General features: G+C 43.5%; 1 protein-coding gene across 2 annotated transcripts in view; it reads right to left on the bottom strand.

Moving 5' to 3' along the window:
- The window catches only part of SGCG (sarcoglycan gamma), a 29,126-nt gene extending 16,629 nt beyond the window's left edge, over nt 1-12,497 (bottom strand). Inside the window, exon 1 of one of the 2 annotated variants that reach the window (XM_015412006.1) lies at nt 12,384-12,497. The gene's annotated coding sequence lies outside the window, so the exon portion shown is untranslated. Of the gene's footprint in view, nt 1-4,137; nt 4,239-12,383 lie in introns of those variants that run through there. The other variant, XM_015412005.1, reaches the window with a different exon arrangement.
- Nucleotides 12,498-15,301: the final 2,804 nt, after the last annotated feature.

Here is a 15,301-nt window from a genome sequence, read left to right as displayed (position 1 = left end):
GGAAGAACCAGAAGATCAACAACTGTCCACACCTTCCACAGACGGATTGCTGGATCCAACCCAGTATGCAAATAGAGGGTCTCAGCATCACTGCCTGAAACATCCCTCACACGCCCATATTTTTTTTTAATAAAGCATCCAGCCTGCTGAAGAGTTTTGTTCCCTAAGGAAAGCTTTCACTCAGTTACCTATCAACATATTCTGAAAACGGATATAAAGAGCTTTCATTAAATCAATGGCTCCTTGTATGTGACAAAAGAAACACTGAGAATTACTTCCTACACATCCCTCGATACAGGGGAACCAGAAAGGTATCTTTCAGGCATACTCAGTAGAACCACGAGGCTGATGAATTTTTATTTTTATTTATTTATCAGATGTATACCCGCCCTCCCCGCCAAAGCAGGCTTTTTGAGAAGATCTGTTATTTACTATCCATTTTGGATAAAACATGTGACCTACAAGGCAACACATCTTGTTGTGGCAGATGGGAAAAATCAGAACCCAGAATGTGCAATTTCTGGTTGCTGTTTATAAAGGTGATCACCTAATGTAAGGTGGGGTAGCCTTGCTGGTCTGCAACAGAAGAGCAAGATTCAAGCCCAGTAGCACATTAGAGACCCACAAGATCTCCAAGGGATACGCTTGCAACAGTCAACATTTCTTTCATCAGACACCAATTTAAATTCACTTTTAACAAATCTCAATCTGTATATTTTTGGAGTTTCTGTCATAGTTCTGTTTGGTCCATGCAATGGTTACAATTGGCTGATCATGTCATGCAGAACTTTTTTTTATATACCTATGAGGAAAATTTCTATGTCATAACGTCTTGATTTAAGCAAATAAAATGGGACGAACTGGACAAATATCAGGCAACCTTCCTGATTTCATTTCCAGCATATGCCCTTGTTAGCCGCCCTGAGCCCATTGGGGAGGGCGGGATACAAATATGAAAAAGAAACAAATAAATATAAACAAACATCTTTATTTATTAATTAAAGCATTGCATGATTTTGGTCTCAGAGAGTGTCACCATTAAGATCATTTGCTAAGAGAAAATTCCACAAACCAAACGTCTCTTCCTTGCAATTATCTATCCTCCTGTAGTTTAAAAACAAGAATTAATCCCCCCCAATGGGGACTATAGCCTGTCTGCTACAGCTGCTACTGTGGTTTGCAAAACAAAAGAAACTGCCATGCAGTTCCTCTTCAGTTACTAGCAGCATGTCTCCCTCTCAGAATCTCATCTGTCATCTGAGCAGCATATCCAGAATTCTTCCTGACCCAAGAATCTAAGGGCAGAGAAACCAGTGTCCAGCAAATATAATGGAATGTGAAACTAATTTTAATCAAGCAAGTTTAGGAGTATGTTTTATCAGGGATGCACTCCTTTTGTTCATTTATACCTCACTTTTCTTGCCAAAGGGAACCCAAACTGGCTTACAACATTCTCCTTTTCTCCATTTTATCCTCACAAATGTGGGTTTCCAGTCTGGATTCTTCCTTCGGTTTGGCTGCTGATTAGCCTGTTGCTGGCAGAAGAAGAAGAGGAGGAGTAGGAGTTGGTTCTATACCCCACCCTTCACTACCTGAAGGAGTCTCAGAGTGGCTTACAATCTCCTTTCCCTTCCCCACAACAGATACCTTATGAAGTAGGTGGGGCTGAGAGAGCTTTCTCAAGAACTGCCTATGAGAGAACAGCTCTGAAAGAACTTGTAACTGACTCAAGGCCCCACCAGCAGCTGCATGTGGAGAAGTGGGGAATAAAATCCAATTCTCCCAGTTTAGAGTCGGTGCTTCTAACCACTACACCAAATTGGCATCACTTTCTTGCCAGCACCCTCTTTAGCAGGATCTGAAACCACGGCTGCTGTTTGCCACATGGGTGTCTTTCTCTTGTGAGCCTTGGGAGAGTTTAACAGCAATGCCTTCTGTGAAACTGCAGTTGTGTGTTTCCTCGTTTATGCCCCAGTGTCTGCATCCTTCTTGCCAGGCTCTCCCCCTCTGACTTCAACAATTGTGAGGGAAAGGTCCTGGTGGTGGTGGTGGTGGGCTCTATCAAGCACTGTCCCTGGCAAGTGATCTGCAGAGGCCCCTGGGTAGTGTGACCAAAGAGAATTCGTTTCCTTCTCAGTGTGTGCAGTTGGCAAAAGGAAACATGGATGCAGGAGAGGACTTGGACCTGCATCTGCAGAACTCTTCAATGCTCCCCTTGATCACCCGTCCTTCTCATAGTTCAGTTTGCGCTGTGATCCTTCCCTTGTTTTCTGCATGTGGTAGTCGGTGGGGCATGGCCTCATCAGTGTGTGCTGGTTCTCTGCTTCAACCTCTGCCTGTCATAGAGGCATTGACAGCAAGCCACACATGGTCAGTGGTGGGTTGCAGCTGGTTGAAAATAATGACCTCATGGTACCGTTTTGGGTTGAAAAAACAGCATGGGGCAGAGGCAGAAGCCCCCTCTCCTCCCTGTGCCATGGTGGTTGTGACCACAATTGGGCCCACAGCACAGTTTTTAAAATGTTGGGAACTCACTGCTTCAAAATGGCGGGACATCTCCAGGGATGCCATATTGTTTAGTCTGGCCCACAGTGAAACTCAAATGTGGCTAATGTAACATAATATATTTTATTTATTTATTTAGATTTATGTCCCACCCTTCCTGTGGGTGGGAATTAAAAGTAGATATTAAGCAATAAAAACAGTTGAAACCGTTAAAAGATGGGCATAGCAGCAATTTAATATTCAGCAGGGCTCTTTTTGTAGAAAAAGCCCAGCAGGAACTCATTAGCATAATAGGCCACACCCAACCGCATATTAGGCCACCCCATGCCTTCCCTTGGCTTACCCGGGCAATCCCCCCCTTGAAGGGAGGGCAGTTTAAAACCCCTTGGCCCACCCGCCTCGGAGTTGCCGGGTGGGGGGTCGCTCTCCAGGCCTTCCCTCTGTAGCCAAGCACACAGAGGTTTTGGCTGTAGTGAGCGTGGCCAACTCTGAAGCCAGCCGGAACTCCATTCCTATGCGTTCCTGCTCTTATTCAGCAATCCTAAAACTGGGAACAATTGGGCCGTGGCCGAGCTATAAAGATCTTATCAGTAGCAGCCAATCAGCAGCATAAACTGCAGCAACTGTGGCAGGGAGGCCAATTAATGGACATCCACTGCCTCTAGGCTTCCCAAGTCCCCCCGGGGGGCAGGGAAACCCCCGCCCCAGAGGCCCGTTCCCCGCCGCCGCCGGATCGGGCCCCCGGGGGAACTCCACCTCGACGTGTGCATCACCCGGAAGTGACGTGACCACGCCGGGCATGCTGGGGGCGGGGCCACAGCAATCCTAGGGAAAACATGGTTTTCCCTCGGATGGCCATGGCCCCGCCCCCAGCGTGCCTGCCGTTGTCATGTCACTTCCGGGTGACGTGCATGCGGTGCGCACGTGCTTCACGCGCGTGCACGAACACCAGACACCGGCCAGGAGCCCCCCGCTCCCACAGAAGATCGACTTGGCAACCCTAACTGCCTTGTCCAAAGACTTGGAGGAACAGCTCCGTTTTGCAGGCCCTGTGAAACTGTACTAGGTCTCGCAGGGCCCTGATCTCCATTATAACATAGCATAACATTTCATTGACATGTATCATCTATATTTGGATTCAAGGAAACTATAACTGAAAAGACAGGAGGATTCTTATACATATATGTGCTATATGACAAATGCCAGTGAAAATCCATTATCTGTTAAAATTATATTATTTTTCTTAAAATTCTATACAGTCATAGCCATGGGGGTAATCAAACAAATGGACAGTTTATATTACTTAAATCAGAGTACTCCAAAGAGAATAAAGTACACAATATTTTTTTTAAAAAATTAATATTACTGATTTTAATACTATCCAGCACTGCATAATGCAATGGAACAGTTACAATTTTATCAACTAAACCGTTAAACATGAGTAAATAATACTTATAAAAGCATCTAAATTCTATATCTGGGGCTTGAAGATAACAAAAGCCCCATAGCAGATAAAAGTACAGAACTGAAAGCAGCGTCACAAGTTAGTTCCAAAAAGCCTGATCATGTATTATATTAAGCATGTTCCAATTCATAATATTTTATCTATCCACTCTTTTCTAAAAGACTTACCTTAGATGACAAAAAACACACAAATTGCTAAACTGACTCTTTCTCTGTCTTACAGTATGACTTTCTCCACTTGTATCTAGCGTGGGAGATATTTTAGGCGTGGCTGAGCTTGTTTACATGTTTGGCATCATCTGACATTCCGCTGTCTTTCATTGGCAACACAGACAAGGCTAATTTTAATCTCTGACACACTGGCTGGTGCTATATCAGGACTTTAAGGGGTGAAAGGCTACGCATAATTCTTAACTTCAGGATAATTTGCATTCATTCATTTGAATTTTTGCCCATTCACCCCCAGTGCAGGGCACAAAACACTTGGGGAAAATGAAAATAAAGTAAACAGACTGAGATAATTCATACGTGCCACTTACAGTACTGTACACCTACCTTCCACCGTTGGTGCACACAGATTAAAAATGGGACGGTAGTTTTAAATTCACTTTTATCAGGTTTCTGCATCGTTTGATGGGTAGGCAGGAAGGTTGATTTTAAGGTTCCTGCACTTTACAATACAAAAGTGATTTCAACCACAAGTATTAGCAACAGCTACAACACCTTCCCCACTCATCCCCATCTTTGAAGGAGGCAAATTTCAAAGCTGGGGCCTGGACCTCTGACAGCAAGGTGTCAGGTCCCCCAGTTAAGACACTCTCCACAACACACTTAAGCAGTGGTAGTTTATTGAGATATGCTTACTTTTGGAAACATGCTCTGTGTCAGAACTGAGAAAAAGCACGAATAATCAAATAACACCCCATGTCTCATGCATACGTCATCATCCAGCCCCTAGGTCGCTATGGCAACCCTGACAGATATACGGCGCCTTGTCTATGCTAGCATGGCAGAAGGTCACCTCCCGTGGGAAGCTGGCGTTGGGGCACAGCTTAAAGAAATGGCTTTGGCTTCTACAAGCAGTCTCTCCCAACACCCCATGCACTCCCCTCAGGAATTCCCTCCCCCCAATATCATGGCAAGCAGTGAAGTGAATTATAAAGAAACAAAACTGAAGCTTGACACAGGGCTCAAAAAGAAGCCCCTTGTGGATGTGGTGGTTAAGAGTGCTGGACCAGAATCTGGGAGACCCAGGTTCAAATCCCCATTCATGCCATGGAAGCTTGCTGGGACTCTCTCAGCCTAACCTACCTCACAGGGTTGTCGTGAGGATAAAATGGAGGAGAGGAGAATGATGTAAGCAGCTTTGGGTCCCCATTGGGGAGAAAGCCAGAGTATAAATGTATTAGATTCCCCTGCCACATGCAGGCAGTCTTGTCCAGTGATCACTGGCATGGAGCTGCAGCAATAGTATTAGGCTAGACTCTAAGGAGATCTGGATTTAAATCCCCAGACTGCCATGAACCAAGACTGGGAAAACATATCACATGATAGTGGTGGGGTAGCTGGCCGGAATTCCTGGAGGAAAGGCAGGATAAAATCCAATGAAACAAATAACAAATCATAACAAATAATAATAAACAAATAACAAATAACATCACCCCATTGTACACATCCAGTCTATGTATCATTGGCTGCTGCAGCTGCTCAGGAAATGATGTCACAGCATCTGGTAACGGAACATTGAACATTATGGTGAAAAGGAAGGGGGTTGAACTCAATACAGGGTCCCGAATTATAAGTAGTTCCTCTCTCTGACAACACCTATGTACAAGGCTTTGTAAACTGAGGCTGAGATCGGGTGGGTTCATTTCCCAAGCAACCTGCATGGGAGGAGGTCATGGGTATGGCACAATCCCTTCCCAGACTGAGTCTATGACAAGTTGCAGACTCTGACTGCAGCCAGACTCAGAATGGGACATGAGAAGGTGCCTGCTCCCACCCACTCCCACCACTGCCACCAGGCTCCGGTGGGCAAGAGGGTGGTCTCTGTACCCCATTATGAAACTGGTGGGGACTGTCACATTCTCTATGAAAAACTTTCAGGATCCAGGATGCAGTATAACTTAAGATGCACTTTATTAACTATTTTTATATCTTAGAAATCAGTATTAGAAGGAGCAGAACTGACTTGCTGCTTCAGCCATGACTCTGCACATCTGTCCCTCCCAACCCTCTAGGACCCATCAAGCATCGCCCAGTTAAAGTCACAGTCTCTTCGCAGGGACTGCCAGGCAGAAGGCACGTGCTCGTTTATGTTGAAAATGGCTTATTCCAGTTCATTCTCCCCTATATAAATCAATGGTGAGACCTCATTTGGAATACTGTGTGCAGTTCTGGGCACCACACCTTAAAAAGGATATTATAGCTTTGGAAAAAGTGCAGAAAAGGGCAACTCGAATGATAAAAGGGTTGGAACACTTTCCCTATGAGGAAAGGTTAAAGCGCTTAGGGCTCTTTAGCTTGGAGAAAAGACGACTGAGGGGTGACATGATCGAGGTTTATAAGATTATGCATGGGAAAGAGCAGGTAAAGAAAGAGGTACTTTTCTCCCTTTCTCACAATACAAGAACTCGTGGGCACTCCATGAAACTGCAGAGCGGTCGGGTTAGAACGGATAAAAGGAAGTACTTCTTCACCCAAAGAGTGATTAACACATGGAATTCACTGCCACAGGAAGTGGTGGGTGCTACAAGCATGGACGGCTTCAAAAGGGAATTAGATAAGCATATGGAGCAGAGGTCCATCAGTGGCTATTAGCCACAAGGTATAGCTAGGGGCTCTGGGGCAAGTGATGCTCTGTCTTCTTGGTGCTTGGGGGGGGCAACAGTGGGAGGGCTTCTAATGTCCTGGCCCCACTGCTGGACCTCCTGATGGCACTGGTATTTCTGGCCACTGTGTGACACAGAGTGTTGGACTGGATGGGCCTTTGGCCTGATCCAACATTGGCGTCTCTTATGTTCTTATGTTCCCACCTTGGAGTCACAAGGGGAGGCGCTCTCCCACTTATGCCCCTGCCATCCAGTTCTAGTACAGGCTATCTTAGAGACAAGCAGCACTGACATAAATGGGGGGAGGTGGCACTTCCTCCTGGGAACACACACACACTTCCCACCCAGGGCAGCAGAATAAGTTGAGACAGCCCTAAAGCTAGGTTTGGCACAGAACAGAGAAAGAGACCACCTCGGAGGCATACAGGGCTTTATGTATTGTGTATTTGGGACTTGGGCTCCATATTGAACTTCTCTTTACAACACTTTTATTTATCTGGATTTGCAACTTATGCCATCCAAAGTTTTTAGAGAAAATAGTCCTAAAATATCATGGCCTGTCTTAGTGGTGTGCATTATTAATTCTCTCTCATTGTCTGGCAGCTGAACGGTGCAATCCTATGCAAAGTTACCCCAATCTAAGTCTGTTGGTTTCAGTTGGCTTAAATTGAAGTAACTCTGCAAAGGATTGCACCATAAATGTACTAAGATCAGAAGATGCGCTCACATCTCCATTAAGCTCCTTAAAATGTGTAAAGCGTTTTCATTTGTTTCCAAACATGCACAGTTTTTCCAATCCTAAAAAACACACAAATCAAAAGCTAGTTTGGAGTTAAAACGTACACATTCACACAGAGGTGAGAAGCACTGTTTGAGTCCCTCTTTGTTTACTGTGTTTGGCCTGGCCAGTATAATTCCCTGTTCACAGGGAATAATTTGTTCACAGTCTGGCACTGCCCATTATAAAAGGCACAATGTTAGAGTGAAATTCATGCACAATTCCCAGTCTCACTGACTTCTCTCTCTGCATAAAGCCATGCTGCAGAGGCCTGGCATGCTTCAACTTTATGAAAACTGGATCCTTGCCATACCATTCCTCTCATGTTACACACATACACATACACAATGTGCTCATCCCGAGTAGCCTGGTGATAGAACATTTGGCTCTCCATATGGAACAAAATCTTTATGTTCACTTCTCATTAATGATACATTTTATGTTGAAAATGGCTTATTCAAATGTATGCAAAGTATAAACGTGGCAGGGGTGACACGACAAACCTTACCAACTTCTACCTATTATATTCTTTGTCAACTTTTTGTGCTTCCTCTGTGGAAACTACAAAGTCTTACTATGATATGAGGTGAGGTTTCTTTCTGACATTCACAGCTGCAGATCATAAATTTAGGAGCCACACATACTTAACTAAAGATGGGATTAGGAGACAATTTCTTTTCTTTTTTCCAGTTCATTCTCTTTAATCCTTTAAGAGATCTTTTCAGAACCAAAGAGTAAATTATCAGATACATAAGTTTAAGACGAGACTTCTCAGTAAAATACAAGCTATTAAAAAAGACTTATAAAGCACTTATACTTTAAGAATAGGGTTGCCAAGTGGTTTTTACTTACTGGCGGGGGATTCTCGCTGCGCTCCGGGAGCCGTTCCTCGTCATGCGCGCGCGCTGCCAGCACGTCACCAGAAGTGACGCGCAACATCGCTCACGTTGAGGGCATGGCCCCGATCGTTGGAGGGAAAACCATAGAGTTTTCCCTCTGACGATCAGGGCCACGCCCCCAACGTGATCGACGTGGTTGTGTCACCTCTGGTGACACAGCCACGCTGTGCTTCGGGGGACGGAGTTCCCCCCGGGGCCCAATTCCGCGGCGGCGGAAATCGGGCCTCCAAAGCGGGGGTTTACCCGCCACCCGCCCCCACTTGGCAACCCTATTTAAGAACATAGCAAGAGCCCTGCTGGATCAGACCAATAGTCCATCTAGTCCAGGACCCTGTCTCACACAGTGGCCAACCAGTTCTTCTGGACGGCCAACAACAGGGCATAAAGTCCGAGGCCTTCCCCTGATGTTGCCTCCTGGCTCTGGGAGTCAGAGGATTAGTGCCTCTGAATGTAGAGGTTCCCCTCAGTCACGATGGCTATTAACTACTGATAGATTTGTCCTCCATGAAATCTAATTCCCTTTTAAAGATGTTTATGCCTGTTGCCATCATTACATCCTCTGGCAGTGAATTCCATATTTTAATTACTCTCTGTGTAAAGCAGTAATTCCTTTTGTCTGTCCTGAACCTACTGCCCATCAGCTTCATTGGATGCCCTCCAGTTCTAGTATTTTGGGAGAAAGAAAAAAAGTTCCCCTTGTCAACGCTCTCTGCCCTTTACCATGTCCCCCCCAGGCATCTCTTTTCTAAACTGAAAAGACCCAGACTCTCCAGCCTTTCCTCATAGGGAAGATGTTCCACCCCCCCATTCAACATGGTTGCCCTCCTCTGTACTTTTCCAGCTGTGCAATATCCTTTTTGAGGTGACCAGAACTGTACACAGTATTCCAAATGAGGCTACACTATAAATCTATACAGGAGCATTACGTTAAAAGCGCCGACTCTAATCTGGGAGAACCGGGTTTGATTAGTTTTTAATCCATAAGAGAACCCGTCCTCTTATCCCATGACTACTAAATTTACTCAGGAGTCTTTGGTGAGGTACCTTGTCAAAAGCATTTATAAAACAATATATTCAGCACACGTTGTTAAAATGTAAAACAGAAGTTCTAGATTTCATGTTATCTAAAATCTGGAGTCTTGCATGTAGACTTGAAATTATGGAAAGCAGGTGGGGGAAGGAAGAGAGGGGGGCAGCATGGTATCATAAACGACTAACCCTAACCCTACCTCTTCTGAAAAATAATAGGACAGGTACCAACCCCCCTATCCCCTCAATACACAGCCAAAATAATCACAATCCATCAATCAATACATAGAGTATCCCCAGCAGGAGAGGACAGCATGCAGACACAAGGCTTTACCCACTGGTGTGGCGGTAGAAAGTGCCATCAAGTGACCCCATAGAATCTTCAAAGCAATCGAAGTAGCTTGCCTTTGCCTGCCTCTGCATAGCAACCTTGGAGCGATTTCTCACTAGAGCTGCCTCGCAGCACAGCGCCGTTTGCCCCGACACAAACATGTCAATTTCACACCCGAAGCTCTGGGGCTGCATTTTGACTCGGGGCTTCGCCTGATTTCCTCCGCAGTTTCGTGATCCTGGTTTTTGAGGATCATGAAACTGCGGAGGAAATCGGGCGAAGCCCCGAGTCAAATGCAGCCCCGCAGCCTCGGGTGTGAAATTGACATGTTTGTGTTGGGGCAAACAGCGCTGTGCTGCGAGGCAGCTCTAGTGAGAAATCGCCCTTGGACTTCCTTTGTGGTTTCCCCTCCAAGTACTAACCAGGACCAACCCTGCTTAGCTTTCCAAGATATGGTGAGACTGGGCCAGCCTGGACCATCCAGGTCAGGGCAACCAGTGGGATACAGAAGCACTTTTTAAGGGAAGAAGAATTGTGCTCTGAGGATGCATTCTTATTGATATTTTTCATTCAATGGGTAAATCAGTGATAGAGAAAACATTTACCCCCCCCATCCCGCAATTTATTCAGTTTTGCCTAAATGGCAAGCCAAGGGTGGAAGGGAAGAAACGCTCTTTTAAAATAGACGACTTTCTTTAAACCTAATTATTTGAAATATTCATATGATCAAAATAAAAGCAGTAGAACTGAAAGATTAGGACAATAAAAATGCAGCAGCAACAAAGGGCTTGAATTAAAAATGCATTTAAAACACTTAACTTTGTTCTTTGTAAACTGCAGTGACCTCTACTGGATTAATCACTAGACTTTTTTGTGTGTGTGTCTTTGTACACTGGCACAGTTCTATTCATTTTTACCCAAGTCCTTCTAAATCAAAATTTTCTGAAACTATAATTATTTTCTAACATTCAGAGGTAGAACTGTGACAAAATTGCTTACCTATTTTTTGTTTGCAGAAAATCAAAATAAGCAGTATTACTATGCAATCCTACAAAGACTTACAGCCTTTTAAATCCACTGATATCAATGGCCTAGAAGGGTATAACTCTACTTAGGATTGCACTGTTAGCAATTTGGAGGGATTTAAACCTCATAGTGTATTTTTAAAAATGTTTTAAGATTTTTCTGCAAACCTGGGAGATTCCTTGGAGAAAAATCTCTGTTTATTTATGTATGAGGCAGGCTCAGGGCGGCTTACATTAGAAGTTAAAATACATACACATTAAACGTATATAGATCTATAGATAAAGACATGCGGTACCTGTAATAAATGTATAATATTAAAGAATTGGGAAAGGGGCTGACCTAAGAGGGAATGGGAAGTTTGAGCACTGTGGGAAGTCAGAAGGGGGGGGGTGTATGGAAGAAAAAAAGGATATGAGATAACTTGTTATATGAATTATAAGTGTACTTATTGTAATATCCTAATAAAGAGTTTTTTAAAAAAAGAAGTTAAAATACATTAAAACACAGATGAAACATCGTAAAACTCAAGTACATAACAAATAAAGTGCTGCTGGTGGTATAACATTACATGGTGATCTGAGTAGGTCATGTTAAGATGGTCAGCATCTCCCTTGTCAATGTGGGTCCGATCCATGGATATAAGTATCCACAGATGGGCCCACCCTTGACTATCAGTATATAAGATAACATTATTAGAACAATTAATCTGAAACACAGAGATAATCAGCTAAAAATTATGTACCAAGTGTGTCATTTAAACTCCATGGCTCCGATCCAATGCAGAATGTAAACAGCAGCCAGGGCTGAATGCTGGGAGCTCTTTTTTGAAAAGCTAAATTCCACTGATCAGCCCCCTGGCAGGAAAGCAGCAACAGGAGGGCAGTGTTCCCTCTAAGCTGAGTTAGTGTGAGCTAGCTCACAGTTTTTTAGCCTCCGGCTCGCACATTTTTGTCTTAGCTCAGGAAGGACCGCTCCAGGGCAAACTAATCTATGCAGTAGCCAAATCGCTCGCTCACAACTGTAAAGCCAGTAGCTCACAAAGTAGAATTTTTGCTCACAACACTCCACAGCTTAGAGGGAACATTGCAGGAGGGTATTCAGTCCAACCCCTTCTTCTCCTTCCCATTTCATACGAATTTAGGTTTTCAGCATGAGTCGCTTCAGGCCTCAGCATGAGTTTTCAGCATGAGTCGCTTTAGATGCTGGATCAGAGAAGGATCTTCACACAGAAGAACAGTTGCATATGTGGTTCCTTACACAACTAGGGATACTACCTCGACTTGGGGAGGGGCTGCTGTTCAGAGACAGAGAATCTCCATTCAGGAAGGATGGAATACAAACGTACTACCAATGTAATACTATACTAAGCAATGAGGCCAGTCCACAATGGGATGCATATCTGGAAATATGCTTTCCGTATCTATGGACTGAGGGTATGCAAGGGTACAAATATTCTCATTAAATAAACAAAATGAGATAAAAAGGCTTGGGGGAAAAAAGATTAGTAGCTTTGAATATACCTAGTTTCTCCAAGGCAGTGTAAGAGATGCTACTGGATCATAACCTGTGACCATTACAGACAGAGGACAAGTGGACAGCTTGAACCAACCAAATTTTTGATTGAAGGATGAACCCTGAAATGATAAATAAGAAGCTTGTTAGCAGATACACCCATGAACATGTGAAGCTGCCTTATCCTGAGTCAGACCATTAGACTAGCAAAATTCAGAGTCAGTATTGCCTACTCTTGAGTGGCAATGGCTCTCCAGATTGTCTCAAAATGGGTAGCCGCGTTAGTCTGTCTGTAGCAGTAGAAAAGAGCAAGAGTCCAGTAACACCTTAAAGAGTCCAGTAGCACCTTCATGGGTCACTGCTCACTTCTTCAGATACAGCTAGAATGTGAGTCCATCTGTCCTATATATTGGAAAGTGGAGTGATTTCAGATGCCAAATGACATTAGCAGGCAAATGATAACAGAAGGTGTGATAGGATTAGGGGTGATATGCAGAGAGGTAGGAGGTGTGGAGAAATCAGCATTGGTAATGAGACAGGAAACCTGGGTCTCAATTCAGTCCAGCTGGATGCATTGTCTTGAGCTTCATTATCAGTTGCAATTCAGCAGTCTGTTTTTCTAGTCTCGCTTTGAGTTGTGAGCTGTAGGTGACCACCAGTTGTGTTCTGTTGTCATTTGGGGGGGAGGGGTTGTAGCAAGCTGTCCCTGGGGATCATTCTGGCCTTTCCAATCATCTTTCTCACCATATCAGGAGGATACTGTAGTTACAAAAATGCCTGTTGCAGATCCTTCAAGTGTGTATCTCTGTCTGAGGGGTTAGAGCTGATGTGACTATAGCGTAGGGCTTGGTTATATACAATGGATTGTTTGATGTAGTTGGGGTGGTAGCTGAAGGCATGTAGATATGTTTCCTGATCTGCTGAACACCACTGGTAGTCACCTACAGCTCACAACTCAAGCCAGTTCAACGCATTATTAACCTACAACCCATGTTGAATAGTGACACTTCCCTCACACAGGCACTGGGAGGACTGACTTTTTCTTGCTTACAGACAACCTGCTAACCTAAAGCAGTTTTTCACCCACGATGATAAACTACTTAACAGTAACATGGACTCTGGTACCAAGGCCTGCAACAAACCAAGATGCCAACTTTGCTCTCGTATAGATCCTGGCAACACCATCACTGGACCCAGCCACATCAGCCCTGCCATCTCAGGTTCCTACTCCTGCCCATCCTCTAATGTGATTTATGCCATCACGTGTCAGCAATGCCCTTCCACTCTCTACACTGGACATAGGCCAGTCCCTTCAACAAAGAATTAATGGACATAAGTCTGACATCAGAAATCACAACATTCAAAAACCAGTGGGGGAACATTTAACCTTCCAGGACATTCAATTGCTGACCTGAAAGTAGCAGTTATCTTACAAAGGAATTTCAAAGGGAGATTAGAAGGAGAGACTGCTGAATTGCAACTGATATGTTCAAAACAATGCATCCAGCTGGACTGAATCAGGTTTCCTGCCTCATTACCAGTCCTGATTTCTCCACCCCTACTACCTCTCTGCATATCACACCTAATCCAATCACACCTCCTAGTGTCATTTGCCTGCTAGTGTCATTTGGCATCTGAAATCAGTCCACTTTCCAGTATATAGGACAGATGCACTCACATTCTAGCTGTATCTGAAGCAGTGAGCAGTGTCTCACAAAAGCTTATACCCTACCACATATTTGAGTGCTACTAGACTCTTACTCTTTTCTACAGATTGTCTCAGTAAGAGGTCTTTCATATCACCCGTTACCTGATCCTTTTAAGTGGAGATGCTGGGAATTAAACCTGGAACTTTCTGCATGCAAAGCAGATGCTCTACCACTAAACCACAGCCTCTCCTCATTGTAATTTAGCTAAGTCACAAAATAAGATCACTGCAATTTTCTATTTAGTACATATGATAAGAACAAATATTTTAATCTTATACAATGCATCTGAGAAGCAATGGTCATAGTCAATCATTTAATATTCAGATTAACTCACAAAGTCACTAACATATAGAATTCAATATCACAGGATGCAGTGTATGCCCACTGGTTTAGATGGCTTGAAAAGGGGATTACAAACAGTTATGGAACATAGGTCCATCAATGGCTATTAGCAATTTACCACTCTGATGCAACAAATTATTGCATGAAATAACAGAAAATGTACATCACATGAAGCATTGTTACATTATGTTATCCCCTATCGCTTTTTAAATTACATTTCAATTTTACATAATTATATCTCATCCTGTGCTTCCTGCATTTCATAGTCCTTTGACCTTGCTGTTTACAACTCACGGCATCCTTAACTTCATATATATGTTCATATATATGTCTGTCTAGTGATAATCTGCATTGGATGATGTGGTCCACAAAGCTGCCATAAGCATCCTGTTAGTTTTTCATATTTGCAAGAGTTACTTGCTAAATTCAAGGTACTAACCAGTCAAATTATTTTGTCAATTGAGCAAGGTCTTTAAAATTGGCACCCGATCACAATATTTCACATGTGTCATGTCATCCATCCACCCACTCTTTTCAATGGCAGCTGTAACCATCCACAACTATCTTAATCTTTCATCTTCCTCAGTACATCTTCTCCACTCCATTCAAATTAACATATAGAGAACTCTCACAAAACTTTCCCAGCCACTGTAAATTCACTCTTGGAGAACATAAAATATATTGTTTTATAAAATATTCAAGATAAAGCATTACTTATCTGCCATCTCCCATCTAAATACATTTGTCACATAAAATACATATTATATTCTAACTCATCCCCAGAAACAACACAAACTGCCATCTCAGTAGTCTCCAAAGTACAGAGTATAAGCAATGAGTTATTCTCAGAACTGTGGGTGATGTAGAGATTGTAC

Source organism: Gekko japonicus, unplaced genomic scaffold, assembly GCF_001447785.1.
Source record: "Gekko japonicus isolate JY-2015 unplaced genomic scaffold, Gekko_japonicus_V1.1 scaffold844, whole genome shotgun sequence".
Classification (NCBI taxonomy): domain Eukaryota; kingdom Metazoa; phylum Chordata; class Lepidosauria; order Squamata; family Gekkonidae; genus Gekko; species Gekko japonicus.
Note: the sequence above shows the minus strand (reverse complement) of the source record. Positions and strands in the feature narration are given on the sequence as shown.